Below are 15,381 nucleotides of genomic sequence, written 5' to 3'. Positions count from 1 at the left end.
TTTTCTTTTCTTTTCTTTTCTTTTCTTTTCTTTTCTCTTTTCTTTTTTCTCTTTTCTCTTCTTTTCTCTCTTTTCTTTTTTCTCTTTTCTCTTCTTTTCTTTTTTTTCTTTCTCTCTTTCTCTTTCTTTTTTCTTCCCTCCCTCCCTTTCCTTCTTTCTTCCTTTCCTTCCCTTTCTATTTCCTTCTGTCTCTCTTTCTTTCCTTTTCTTTCCTTCCTTTTTTTTTTTTTTTCTGAAAGAACAGGATCCAAAGGAGAAGAAGAAAATTTGTTTCTCAATTCTCTATTAGCAGGTGCCTACCAGACAGTCAAAACACACAGGTGAAGTTAAAGGCAACCAGCCTTTAAAAGAAGGCCAGTTCTCATAAAAGAAAATGAAATTGATTTTCTTCCCCTCTTTTTTTTTTTTTTTTTTTTAATTTTCCCCAAAGCTTGCAGGGCTCAGTCCCACAAGGTAAAACAATGTCCCAGAAAGTGAAAGCCATGAGTTTTCAACAAAACCACTTTTTCTCTTTTTCTGGAAAGCACCAGTTTCACCGAAACAGTTATCAGCAGAAGTTGCTAAGACCAGGCTGGAATTTCTGGTCAAAACCACAGAAAGACCAAGACACGAGCACAAAATATCCAGGTGGCCTGGCTGTCCCCAGAGGCAGGAGGCTGTGGTGGCAAAGCCTCGTGCCAGGTCCCCTCTGCTGGAGGAGAGCCCCAGGAATCAGCCCCAGTCCTGGTGCTGTGCTCCCCGTTATGACCAACGAAGCATCCCTGCTGCTCAAATTTCGTGTGCTTGCTACAAGAAATTCAGCATGGGTAAATAATGTGCTTTAGGGGTGTCCTTGTCCTCGGCAGCAGAGGAGATGCTGCCCTCCCAGTTGGGGATTATTGCTGCAACAAAAGCACTGCAGGGGGCAGTGGAAGGGTCAGTGGTGCAAATAGTCCTGATTTCACGCAAGGGAATGTGAATGCCTTATCCATGTATCAGAGGTCTAGAAAATAGGTTTCCATTCTTTGGTTTGCAGTACTTGCAAAACTCAGGAGCGATCTTGGAGCCAAATTCAACAGTTACAGACTGTAGTTGTTGGGCTTATCTGGAAAATCCTATGCAACTCCTCAGCGAGGGCAGTTCTCATCCCCCCTGGATTTTGCAAATCCTTCCCTTGGAAGACTGCATGGAACAGCATCAGTCACCGAGCAGCACTGCGACTACTCACCCTCACCCACATTCCTACATATGTTCCAGCTATGCCTCACTCTCCTCCTGGCATCAGGCTCTGATTCCTGTCTTAAAAGCAAAGACATTAATGGAAAACCTGTGCCAGGACATATTTTCTTTTTTATTTTGTTTTCCCACAGAGGCAGGTGGAAAGTGCAAGCTATTGACCAGTGCTTCCTCATTCCTTTTCCTCGAGTGCATCTCTCTCTTGTGCCCGTTTGCTCATGCCAGCTATGGTCTCTGCCACCTTCCTCTCCAGCACTCTCGGGCAGCGTCATGCAAATGAGAGGTGCCAAGTCTTGAAGACGGAGGCAGACAGAAACTTGTTAGCAGAAGGGCACTGGGACACCAATGCCTGCTTCCTCTTCTTAGGAAAAAAAACGTAGCAGGAGTAGGAGAGAGAAGAAAATAGTTTAGTGAGTTGAACGCAATGTTCTTTTGACTTGCCAGAGCTCAGGATGGCTTTTGGCTGGGGTTTTCCAAGGAGTTGAAAAATAGTTGGAGTAGAACATACAGCTTGCTTAGAAACTCTCTGACATTTGACTACCAGCTCTTTTCGATCTCATATTTCTGTGCATTCCCAGCTCTGTCACTGTCTCAGTATGGCTGTGCCTACCCTGACCTCAGGGCAGAGTTTGTCTTTGCATGGCGTTGGTCGCAGTGCTGGATGCTGCCGGTACAGCACCTGTCGGGGTCAGGGTATGTCAAGTCCCGCCCCTGCCACATGAAGCAAGGCTGGTGCCGTCCTGGGAAGGATGCTGGGACCAGTGATGTTGCTATGGGGCCAGCAGTGAGGATGGCCAAGTGCATCTGTTGGCAGATGTGTTCATGGCCTATATTAAGGCTTACTTTTCATTCACATCCCTTGCCAAGTCTCACACTGTGCCTGTTTCCGGTTTGTCTCAGACCATGCTTTGACAGCATGGGACAGCAAGGCTGGAGTCAGGATCCTGCTAAAAACCACATTCAGCATGCAAATGCATCATCTGCAAGCTCTGGCAAGTCAAGGGCAACCATTTGAGGCCATCTCCATTTTCACAGGCACTGCTTGAGGTGCATCTTTGCCCTCACTGTTCTCCAAAAGCACTTGCACAAAATGAGCAACCATTTTTGAAAACATTGGCTCATATCCCATCTCAGTCTTATGCTTTCTGATCCACAATAAAATGTGCCTAACATTATATTAGCTCTGCATCATGAGACGGGCGGTCCAAAATTACAGTGGTGACCCCAACAGAGAAACTTATGATGATGACAAATGTATCCGTAGAAGACACAGGTTTAAAAGGTCGATTTTCCCTATGGGGTGTGCAGGAACCACTGCCCGGCATACAATCCCTGTGACAGAAGTGGTACAGGCAGATCCCACAGTGCCATTGGTCAGGATCCAACTATTCTATATGGAAACACAAAATAACTACAGCAACTTGACAGCTTAGATAGACTGAAGATAGCTGGGAGACGTTTCAACCATTCGTCACACATAGGACTTCAACCACAAATAAAGAGATGTCTTCCAAGGAACAAATCAAAAGGAAAAATTCTGTAAAATTTAATTCTGCTAATGTTTACTATTGCTATTAAGGTGAATTTTAAATTGCAGTGCATTCCTCTGTTCAAAGTGTTGCTACTTAATCATAATTTCTATTTCCAATATATCAGTTTACTCAAAATAATTTAATCTTGACATGGTGTATCAGAAATTTGGACTCATTATAATGAGTTGGAAGGAATGGGCAAAAAAAATATAACCTTGTGCTGAAAAATAATTATCTGTATAGTACAGTGGAAGGTCTTTCTCTTCTAACCAGCTTTTAGAAAATATTAAGAAAAATTACTTAAAGGTCCTAGGCAAATGTAAGCACTGGAAAGACTCCCACCAGCTTAACCTGGAGCTGCTGAATGCCCTAAATCTTGCAAACCACATTTATGCAGTTATTCGTATGTTTCACTCCAAGCATGACTCTCATTACCTTCCCTCTCTTTTCCCTTTTTATGACTGAAAAGGAAAAACGCTCCTCCCTTCACAGCCAGCAGCTGTCAAGTACAGCATGTAGCCCAAGAACGGTTTTGGTTTTCACACTTTCCCCCACCAAGTCCCCATCCTCCCCGGGTTGGCAGCCCTGCAGCAGAGCTGTCTACGTGCAGTGCGAAGCCACCGCAACCCAAGCTGCAATCAGATCTGGAACAGCAAATCCCGTAGCCGACTCTTGGCTGTGACACGAGCTCAGCACCTCATTTGTTTATGGCAAGTCATTAATGAAGTCACACAGCCTGATTTTCATTGCAGTCAGGCCTGGACATCCCACAGCCATGGTGAGGAGGGGAAAATCCCTAGGGCTGTTCCTTTCCCCGATGAGCCAGATACTACCACCCAGAGAATTTCTTTGGGAATGCCGGTATTTTTTCTGTCACTCCTGTGGCTTTCTTCGGCAGGAAAGGAAGGGCTTTTGGCAGCCTGACCCTCTTGTATGTCAGCAGATACAAATGGAGCCACAAGATAAAATGGCAAATATGTATTACTAATGCAAGGCTCTAAAAGAGTCTGGGATACACACTTTAAGAAAAGAAAGACTGAACATCATTTAAAGAAACTACGTGGGACAGCCCTTGGGTCCAGATCCGTCCTAAGCAGGGAGACATAACTCAGCATGCCCTCACAGTTGACCCACCAAAAGGAGAGGGTGCAGAGGGTGGCAGTAAAGGTGTATTTCAGCTCTGGAGATGTGGCTTTGCTCCCTAGTTCCCCTGCTGAGCTGTCAGAAATGGACAGCCTTTTCCACACTTGCTTTCCCACTGAGGGGACCTTGATCTGTGGACAACCACACATCTGGAAGTGCTGTGGGAAGGACAGAGCTTCCCCTGTCCCAGTGACCCCCACTGTCCTCCTGCAGCTCCACAGTGCTGCTGGTGACAACCCATTCCCACATCTTCCCTGGGATCCTTCCAGGTCCTCACTCTTGTGCATCTGAGCTGCTGCCAACCACGTCTGGTGCATGGGCTCTTATGGAAGGGAAGTCCAATTGCCGTCACGCAGCCTGCATTGCCTCCCTGGAGCTGCACCACCCTGGGGAAGCAAATGATGCACTTGTCCCAGAGAGGTCAAAAGGAAGCTGAGGTCCCCACTGTGCTCTCGGCAGCTCTGCTCAGCACACCCTGCCAAAGGCACAGAAACTTCGCTCAATCCCTGAATGTCCCCTACGTGCATCGCTGCATCTCTGCAAGGCTGCCAGCAAGCCATGCAGGCAGGGCCCCTCTAAACTGTGGTGACTCAAGGCAGCTGCTGTTAGTCTTCCTTCTGCTTTCTCCACCTCTGCTCATGGTCATCGTTTCAGAAGGACAAAAATGAAACAGCGATGCATATGATGTTGCTTATTGCTGCCTACCTACGCTGCTGACCGCTATTGCTTCATTCTTATCCTTGTGCTCTCTTAATGGCATGTGGCCATCTCTTCTCTTACACTGAGCAGTTATCACTGCAGTTGTGTCTTAAGGACGCACAGAAATCTCCCCAGAAATTCTCAGATAAAGCAAGTTATCTCATATATAAACTTGTATGCAGCGATAAGCAAACCTGTCCCAAAGCAATAGTCAGAACTGTGTGCTGCAAAAACATTGTTTTGCTGGTCGTACCTTACAGATATGCTAAGCAAAGCTGAAGCTAGCTCAGGAAATAGCAGGAATTTAGCTATAGAACTAAAGCTTGGTTTTCACTTTTTACAATATCTGAGACATAAGCACCTTGATACATTCCTCTCTTTAACTGACGAGCTAAAGAATCGTATTTATACTGCCTGGAAAGGATCTTCAGGGGTCTCTAGTCCAATCTCCTGCCCAAAGCACTACTGCCAGCACTAGCTCAGATTGGCCTTGGCTTTCTCTAGCCAAGCCTCAACAGCTTCATGGGGAAGGAATTCAGACACCTCTCTGATGGCCTGCTCCTCTGCTCTATTACCATCTGAGTGAAAAAGGTCCTCTTACTGTCCGTCATCAGGTTCCTAATATGCCCTTCATGGCTGTGAATAGCTCTTTGATATATTACCTGTCCATTACCAAGGCTCTTCATCTCCCCTTTGGCAGACTAAACTAGCCCTGCTCCCTCAATATCTCCTTGTAGGTTGTGGGGCCCAGGACCCCGAGCATCCCTGTACTCCCCATGATGCTCCCTCTGGTTCTCTGCATCCCTCCCGAGCCAAAACTGGACACCGTATTCCAGATCTGGCCTCACCCTCACCAAACAGCGGTGGGTCTAACAAACGCCTCTTGGTGTGCTGGCCGCACTCCTCCAGACTTTTATCATGATATAAAGAAACTATCTTTCTTTGCCACCCACACCTACAATCCTACACCTCAATTTGGTGTAGTGAGGCCTGACTGAAAACTCCATCAAAAGCAGTGGAACACCCTCCACGTATTTCACTGGATCAGACACTCGTATTTTATTGGCTTTACCACAAATCGGATGATGCCGCCAGATGCCCACAGAGCACAAATTTGAATTTGCCTTCCTAGGATACTTGGGCTTTCCCCTCCCTCATCCAAATAAGCAGCGTCACCCAGCTGGGATTGCAGAGAACGTTACGTCTCGCTGCGTCCCTCTCAAGCCCAGGTACTTGGAAAGTATTTTTAAAATCCCTTTTTTCCCTTGGCAGCTTTGAAGCTCCCTGCGGCTGCAACACCCACATCATTCCTTGGCACCTCATTCACCAGGGCGATGCAGAGCAGGTTCTCTGCATGGAAGCAGCCTTCTCAGCAGCCTTCGGATATGGTGGTGGGGAGGAAACACCACTCGGAGTGGATGTCGAGGAGAGCAATGGGACTTTCATCCCACGTGGTCACAACCACAGGTTTCCAGATTTTTATTTTTATTTTTTTTCCTAGATGCATCTTTACAGAAACCATATACAGTGATGGAAGTGGGAAAGAACTGGACATGTGAACAATAATGCAAGAAAATTATGCTTTGCCATATTTCTGGAACTTCCCTCTCCTCCCCAGCAGAAAGAATGGGATTTTTTTCTGCCGTAGTTCAAGACCTTTATGAAATAAAGAGAGTTGTCCCTCTCTTCCTAGGCTCCACTCAACCAACAGGATTAGAAAAAAAGAAAAGAAAAAATACTGCATTTTTTCTTAAACATCTTCTGACTTAATCAGTTCTATAGGGGCCGGGTGGAGTCCTAGAGCCCTGGGCTCATCAGCATTTTTCCCCAGAGCATCTCTCTCAGGAAACATGCAGTGAGTGGCTGTCTCGAGGTATCCTCCCACTAAAGGTCAAAAATCACTGCAGGGACGTTTCTGAGGCACTAAAGCTTCTGATTCAGCTCAGACAGACCCAACCCCTTGGCCGACGGTGAATGGGGAGGGGGAATTATTGACACCTTGCAGCACCTGTAAGAGAGGCTGGTGAAGACCGAAAGCACCATATGGACATTGAGGCTGGCAGCATCAATGCTGGGCTGACCAGACAGGGCTTGCTTCGATACAAGACCACAACCAAGAGGTCTCGGTGCTCCTGTACTGCTTCGGGAGCAGCACAGGATGCCAGCTGTGAAAGCAGAGAGGCAACTGCAAGCAGAAAAAATACAGTTTTTCTCTTACATTTCTTTGGAGAAGTCCTGTTGAGGACCACTGTGCAAAGACCAACACCCGCTGGCACAAGCAGACGCACCGAGACGGCAAGTTGTGCAGCTCTCGACCTGGGATCAGGAGGTTGTCCCCAGTCTTGCTTGCTATGAGTATACAGCAGATCTGCTTGAAATAGTATGAGGGGAAGTATCAAAAGTCAAAGCCATCCTGCTCTGCAAAAAATGACATTTGGAGAATCCCTAAGCCTGGTCCCAGACCCAAGCCTTTGCATTTCTGCATTTAGTCATTTGTAGCCTAGGCTTTTCTGGCAGAGATGACGGATGGCCAGGTGAGAGGTGGTTAACGACCAGAAGTTGGCCTTGCCCTGGGGTCTGGTCTCTTTTGTAGCCTCAGAGAATATTTGGAAGAGCTCAAACTGACAAGTGCAAGCTGGAATCCGTGGAAAAAATATCAGAGGAAAGTAGACAGAGCTGTACATTGGGTTCGTCTTGCTAACATCTGTTGATTGCACCACAGTCATACCAAATTTAACATGAAATAGCTTAAAATTCTGCTTCTATTTTTAGCACAGTCCTTTTTCTAAGCTCAAAACCAAAGCTACTGCACAGGAAAATAATGCAACAGCTGTTTTTGGCCAGTGACCTCAAGACATGGTAAACAACTGGAAATGTGCTTGTGCAGTGCAGCTTGTATTACCATAAATACTCGTCTTCTCATCGTCACTGTTGCATACTACGACAGTCGTAGGTTTTGTTTTGTTACTGCAAGAATACACGGAATTTCCTTTCTGTGGGCAATGCTCAGACTTTTGAGTTTGTTTTCCTCCAGTACAGAATGAAAAAAATGTAAACTTTTTTCTGAACAGAATTTCTTAATTTGTCTAAGGTTGAATTTCATAAGAGTTGAGATGCTTCTTTGCAATTTTGACCAAGCGAAAGGGAAAAAAAAAAAAAAAAAGTGATTAAATCAGTATGAAAGTAAGTCCAAGTAAGTCAAAACAGGACAACCAATCATCATTGTAGTTAAACCTATGGATGACTATTCTTGACAAAAATAGTGCTATTCCTCCAAGAGTTTTCAGTTCATTCAAGCAAAATTTTCCTCCAGAAGAAAAATATTTCTATCACAATTATTCTGGTCAGATCTGACATGGCACAAATTGAAGGGCCAAGGGATGGAGGTGTCCTGGGGCTGATGGCTTGGATCTCATACTCTCTGAACCCTGTAACACCAGGCTATCTCTGGTGCTCATATTCTCTGCCATACCATGATTTTGACTCAGGTGGCAGATGAGCACATCATTGCAGCACATGGCAAATGCAGCAAGTGGCCTGCCTGGGGCTGGCAGACCTCTGTATTAACTCCAGAGAAGGGGTTTCCCATCAGACCAAGAGAAGAGTCCCATGAGCTAACTGGTCATAAATTACAATAAATTTCCCTTAGAGTTGCCAGCCCAAGTTTCCTTTCAATTGCTACCACCTCTCTGTCCTGGACAGTCCTTCCTCCTTTTCATACAGATGCATTTTGTTACTTTTGTGCTAAACTGCACCAACTGTGGCGCAACCCATTTGTGCTGCATGTATTGCATGCACAGAATGAAACAACCCCTGTTCAAACTGTCTTGCAACGGAGCTGAGAGGCAATACATTATTTTTATTTTTTTATTTTTGAAGTTCAGCATTGAGGCAGAGGCCATTGTGTGGCAGTCAGGTTTTTAAAAGCACTTCAACACCTATTTCACTGTCAGGGATCAAGAATGATTTCCAAAAGCAACTGAATATATTACATGAGAACCATTCCAGATGAGTGTTACTGCATTTGCACCAAGGATCAGCATCACGTTGCCACACCTGGTTTCCCAAATGAATAAAAGAACAGTACAGAAAAGTGAGCCCTCCAAAAGATGTGTAAGTTCCCCTCTCCACAGTCAGCATGGCAGATGGCATGCACTTTGTGTTATATGATCTGTGAAGACATAGAAAGTAATTTCCACACTACAGCTGCACCCCTAAACAGGTTAATCTCGACAACACTGCTATTGCAGGTGAAAACATTATTAGCATTTAAGAAATGCCTGTTGCTGAAGACAACTCTTTATGTAATAATAATAATTTATTATGGAAATCCCCAGGCGCTTTACAATTAAGAAGCCCAGTGTCGTAGCCCATATTTTCCAAGTGTAAATTCGAAGCCCAGACAAGCAAAGCAACTAGACAGTGCAGAATGAAGGTTTTAAAACTGCAGGTCAGTGCTCTGTCCTTTTCCTCCTCTTGAAGGCATTTTATGCAATACCTGTAGCCTTCAAAGAAGTTTGCAGTCATCTTTTAGCCACATACTTCATCTGTGTTTATGCCTCATGCTGTTTACATTCTCCATACCTCTAGTAGTCCTCGCTCAGTTTTCCTAGAAGACCTTAATTGAACATGCTGCTACATAGATGCTAGAGGAAAGTACAAGATAGCACCTTATGGTGTTATTTCAGGTATTATTTTCCATGGGAGCTCAATAGAAAACCACTTTGAGACCAAATGCTCAGCAGCTTTGAAACACACAGAGTTGACTAGCCTTCTCTGAAAGTCATTTCCAAAAGATGATGGTCCCCCAAACGACCACGTCCCGCCACTGAGGTGATTTGTGCACCTTGGCTGCACAAGACGTCGTTGGGTTGGCAACAGAGCCACCCTTGTCCCTTGCTGCAGAGCTGTCCCCTGGCACCTCAGCGCAAGGTGGCTCATGGCACATCTTTATGTGCTGTAGGTGACAGGGATTGTTCAAGAAGTGACAGTGATTTCCAAGGCCAAGACGACTTCCCTGCCACCAGAACAGTCATGAGAATGAGAGCTATTAACACTGCTTATATTATCTAGCTGCTGCGAGCAGTCAAGCAGTCAAACCCATGAATGAGGAAAGAACTGAACCGCTTGATACCTGCAAGAAACCCTCTTTGCAATGTGGTGTTAAACACAATTTGAGAAAAAAATATAGAGGAAAATGAAAGAAAGAACAAGACAGCCCTAAGTGAAATAAAAGCCTTTATTGACTTACTAGCTTTTTTGCCTACCAAATGTCTGTAACTTCCATTAAAGACAATAGTTAGTCATTCCTGGTATTAATACCTTTTGACCCAAATGTCCTTTCATGACTTGTTCTAAGAACCAGTCCTAGACAATTCCTCAAGGGAGATTTTTCCTTGATTTCCCAAGGCTTTAGGTAGCTCCTGCAAAATCCAAAGGGCTCAGTGATGAAATATCACACTGGGAGTTTGGGGCTAAGGTCCAAATGATAGAGGAAGAATATTCAATGGTATAAAAAATCATTATTGGAATGACCCAGAGGGCAAGGGAGGGGGATGGAGCAGGGAAGGGAGCAATTTGGGAAGACAAGAGAAACCGTGTAACTCAAGAAAATGGTGGAAAGGTCCATTGGAAAACAAAAAGGAGGAATCTGCTAGCCTGGGCAGCTTAGTGGGAACTGCTTTGCGATCTGGGCCCATTTCTTTCCTCCCATGCATCTGGGAAGGCAGCTCTGCTAAAGGCTCAGTGGAGCAGGAAAAAGGAAGTGCACGGGATATTTCATCCAGCATCTACTCAAAATGAATGCATGTTGACTATTTCTGTCAAGATTGTTTTGCTGAAAAGCTATAGAAGTCACTACAATGACCCTCCTGCAGATTTCTACAGCTTCATTATGTTAAGGTCACTGCCTTTTCTCAGCATACAAGATGATTTGATATGTTTTTCCCAACTTGCTATACTTCACAATTTTAGATTACAGGAAATGTTTCTGGGAATGACGTGGCAGCCTACACAGCGTTTGTACAAATGGAAAAGCTTTATTAGCCATTATAGACATCTGCTACAGCTTTCCAAAATAATTCACCAGTCAGCAACAAAATAAGAGATTTTCTTCAATAGTAACTGCAAATAAATGGACATTAGTCCTTCAGCTACAGCCGATGCCATGCAACCTATACATGACACAGAGAGACTAGAACATTGGCTATGTTTATTTTGCAGATTTTGGAGAGTAGTGGGGCACAGAGGGAAGCTGTGTTCATCTTACTTGTTCCACCTGTGTACAGCATAAGGGAGAGAGAGGGTGTGATTTGTGCCAGTTCTCTTGTTCCAAGTTGTTTAATAAGTCCTAAACATCAAATTCTCTCTAAGTACTTCAGACTGATCCCCTAAACTTGATTTGCTCAAATTCTCCAGAAATTTCTGAAAGTCCTGGTTCACATTTTTCAGCTTGGTAGTAGAGAGACGTAAGGACAGAAAAAAAAGAGACTAAGGAGATGAGGCTAAAATCCTTCTGCCTACATCTTGTTTAATTTACCATGGCAGCTCCACAGCCCACTCACAGTCCATCTGCACTTCTCCACAACCTGCCCTGCACCTGGCCCCTTCCCACTCCCAAAGCTGGGCCCACCACACAGCTGACAAGGAAATAAATGTCCTTGGAAAGGCACTTCTGTGCCTGGAGAGCAGGATGTACTTGGGTCCAGAGTGCCTTCTGGACGGACACACCACTGTTGGCTGATATGGCCAGAACACTTTAATCTATCTGTGTGTATGTTACATGACATTTATATGCAGCAAGGTGAAATTGGATGAAGAACATAGAATACTTCTGACATGCTTCTTCCCTTGCACTGCAGGATATCATTTTGTCTAACAGAATTTTTACTTCCTGCAGCGTTCTCACCCTCCCTGCAGTCTCACCACACTTCTATTTTTAGATTACCACGGCCAGAACTTTGCAGATCGAAGAAAAACCAGAAGTGATTTGCCTTTAACAACTGAATGGGGGCAGGTATCAGGGAGCATCCTTTCTTTCTGAGAGGCCTGCATGCTACCCATGTCGTAGCTTAGCCATATCAAGACATTTTTTCTCCACTTATAAGACTCAAAAATCAGAAAGTGTTCAGATCACCAATGGCAGTGTGTTAATTTGTTTGGTTCAAATCCCAACAAATTGGGTAATTAAGCTTTCTAAAAGCTGATCATTTGGGAAGCATTATGGTATGACATCTATATGTAAGTAACAATGACTTTAGACTAAAGTATAAAGACAAGTTGATGTTTAACCTGGGAAATGAGGTGCACTTAAAGATATGAATTATATAACTTGGTACAATTTTGTGATAATGCACAGACTATGTTATTTATTTGAGCAGCTGTTTCTCAGAATTTTTCCTGCGTAATACTTTTAATATCCACTACTGTCCTTTTGTTTGCCAGAGAGGTCACAAGTGTGACAAAATAACAAGCTGTTAGCATATTTTGCTTTTTCAGATAATTCCTTGATCTCAGCTATTAAAAATTGAATGTTTACAGCTCAGTATCTGCACAGATTAACCAATAACTTCCTATAGCAACTTCAGCTGAGAGTTCAGCTCCACAAAAGTAATGCGCTTTAATTAGACCCTATCAGCCTCATCAGATAGTCAAAAAGTCAGAGTTTTGGTTGCGGTATAGTCACATCCTGTGTCAAGAGATAGTGATCCTTCCAAGAGCCACTGCTATACCCCAGCAACCCTATTATTTCAACCACCGGAAATCTCAGCTCCAATGCTCCGTGCAGATAATTTCTGCTCTTTCCCAGAGGTTACTGACTCACTGGGTTGGCCCACACAACAGGACTGGGAGATGAGGGCTGTTGCACCACTTGTCCAAGCTCATGGACATACTGGAGCACATGATGGCTTTCTCCCCATTTGCGTGCCCACACTTGCACATCCCCGGGCACCCAGAGGATGGTGTGGTCCCAGCCCTTGCTCTGGCCTGCAGGAGGGGCATAGACTGAGAGCACACCCACAAACTGGGACTGGGCAAGTAGCAGAGGGCTCCTCATCCCATACGTGAGATTCTGCCAAGAGATCCCAGGAAAACAGATAAGGGATACCAACCTGCCACAAGTTTCAGGAATTGACTCATTAACTTCCTCGGCACTTGAGAAAGGCTCAGTTAAGAAGAAGCAAACTTCCAACCTCAGAAAGCAGCCAGAAACGTTAGCCTCAGAGACTCCTACCAGGAGCCTTCATCTGAACCTGGGCTGTTCCAACAAGTCTCCCTCCTCACCCACTCAAGAGGTAACTTAACCTAGGAAGCTGACAGAGCAATAATACCTTGCAGTAAATTGCCTAATAAACACACCCCAGTGGCTTTTGCTTGTGCTGAGATGAATCTTCCCTCCTCTCATGCTCTTCTACTCTCCCAAACAGGTAGGCTTCAGAGGTGCAGCTTCATCCTAATTACACCACTACTTTTACCAAAACTGGCTCAGTATTGGAGCACAGTTTATCTGGTTGCATTCAAGCCTTCTCTAACCTGATTTCTTGGATATGGCAGATTCATTTTCCCACCTCAGGTCCACTCAACCAAGACCCTAGTGGCTAAGCAATCACCAAGCTCCATCAAGTCCTTCTGCACAGGTTAACCATGAGATTCAGCCATCAAGCCTTCCACGGATCGTCTTCCCTGACTGCTCTCTGTGCTCCTTCTGCCACATCTATCCACAAAGCCAGGTATGTCCATGGTTCAAGACCATCCACCTTAAGCACTTCCCTAATCTGCTCTGCTCATTACAGAACTTCACTTCCTACTCCAGTTCCTACCAACACCAGGCTCATATACCCCCTCTACAGAGTGACCTGGGCAGTTCCCTTTAGTGGTCCCGTCGTACTGTTACTTAGTTTGTTGGTCCATAGTTGGCTTTGGTGCAGATAGTAATTTTCTCCCTGGTCAGCATTTGGGCAGTGAGCCCTCTGCACGCACCACAAGGTTGCAGAAGGACGTTGTCCCAGCTTACTAGCTAGCCAGTGTAAGCTGCAGGCATACTTTTGCCACTGAATATAGTCCCACAATGAATCGTAAGGGGGCACCAATTCCCAGTTCCCTGACCAATTTCAATGAAATTAGAAATCTGAAATCAAAATCTCAAGTCAAATTATGAATCTCAAAGCAAAAAACTCAAAGCTCTTGCACTGGAAGAAATGCATGCAAACACATAGCTCTCCTGATAGGAGACTTTCCTTCACACAAAAGTCAGCTCAGAAAATAGGGAATTCATTCCAGTTCAAATGGTGCATCTCAGGAATTCACCACTTTGTCCTTGGGGAAGCTGCAGTTTGTTTCACTCTTTTGAACATTAGTCCAAGTTTAGCAGGTCTAACCTGTCGAAGAAAAGCAGATCTCAGTAATGGTTCATATGATATCTGCATTATTGGGTGCTGAGAGGTCCAATGAGTTAATATTGACAGAACGCTTCACAGTGAGAGAAGCCATGTAAACACTCAAGGTAAATGATGCATAGAGCTAATCTGATTGTTTTGTTAATTCTATAAAACCCACATAATTTTGCTCTTCTGTTCAGATTTTCCGGGTGCTTATTTCAGCTCTGAAACAAGACTCTGTTCATCACTAAATATAGCAAAGCTTTAGTGAACGAGGCTTGAGTCAGGCCTCTTCGTTCACATTTGTGTCACTTCTGCATTCGAAGGCATGACAGCATATTTTGTACAACACAAAAATAGTATCTTCTCTCTCTTTGTGATTCCCTTCCTGCTGTCCCACTCATCCTCGTATAAGGTGATTGGTTTCCTGGCTCACCATACACAGCATTTGTCCACCAACAGCAGCGGCTCCTGAGTCCTGAAGTCCACAGTGTCTCTTGCTTTGATTTTCTAATTTTTGATTTTTGATTTTTTTTGATTTTGTGATTTTTTTTCTTGCGTTTCAGGCTGAAACACCCATATGAATCGCAAAGAACTTTACTGTATATTAATTCAACAGAGCCACTTATGCATTGCCATTTCCAGGGACAAAAATCAAGGTCAACCCTTTATGGATAGATGGAAAACAATGTTAATGCTAGCTGACAACTTGTCTCATATCACCAGGCCATACAGGGGTATGATATATGTATATACATATGGAAAATGTATATATTTATTGATAGTTTTGCAACAGAGAAACATCATCCTCAGTATGTATCTACATCATCCAAGTATGTATCTACAAACACATCCAAAGGCTGACACTGAGAGCTCACTGTCCTCCCCTCACCAAGACCTGAGCATCTCCTGTGCCTTTGGCAACACAATATTTATTAATCCATCTTGAACAAAAAGCTTCGAAACAGAAGGATATTCACCATGCTTTCTTGTACATCTAACAGTCTGCTGTCTCTCATCTCTACAAAGCAATATTTGGGCTGCAGTACCACAAAATATTTGCTTTCATTAACCAATAAACGTATTTTTTACTGGAGGAGAATCAATAAGCAGCAATTACCCCGTTGCAAGGTAAACTGTATGAGCTCAAGCCTGACCAATATTAGTGCCTGCATCTTTTTTTCTGTCATAACAAAAATCTACAATTGCTTGTCTCTACCTCTAATTCAACAAAAAGACACTTGTGGCAAGTTCATAATCTCTGTGTCATTAGAAGTAAATCCCTTCTGTTTTAATGAGATTGTGCAGTCTCACACAGGACCTCAAAGAGAGAGGAGCTGAAATGTTAAGATCAGACTGAAAAAAAATGCTGCATACAATCTCCCTGCCCTTTTCAGCCTACTTCAGGTCTGAAA

The sequence above is a fragment of the Anser anser genome, assembly GCF_964211835.1.
Source record: "Anser anser genome assembly, chromosome: 21".
NCBI classification, from domain to species: domain Eukaryota; kingdom Metazoa; phylum Chordata; class Aves; order Anseriformes; family Anatidae; genus Anser; species Anser anser.
This window is presented reverse-complemented; position numbering follows the sequence as displayed.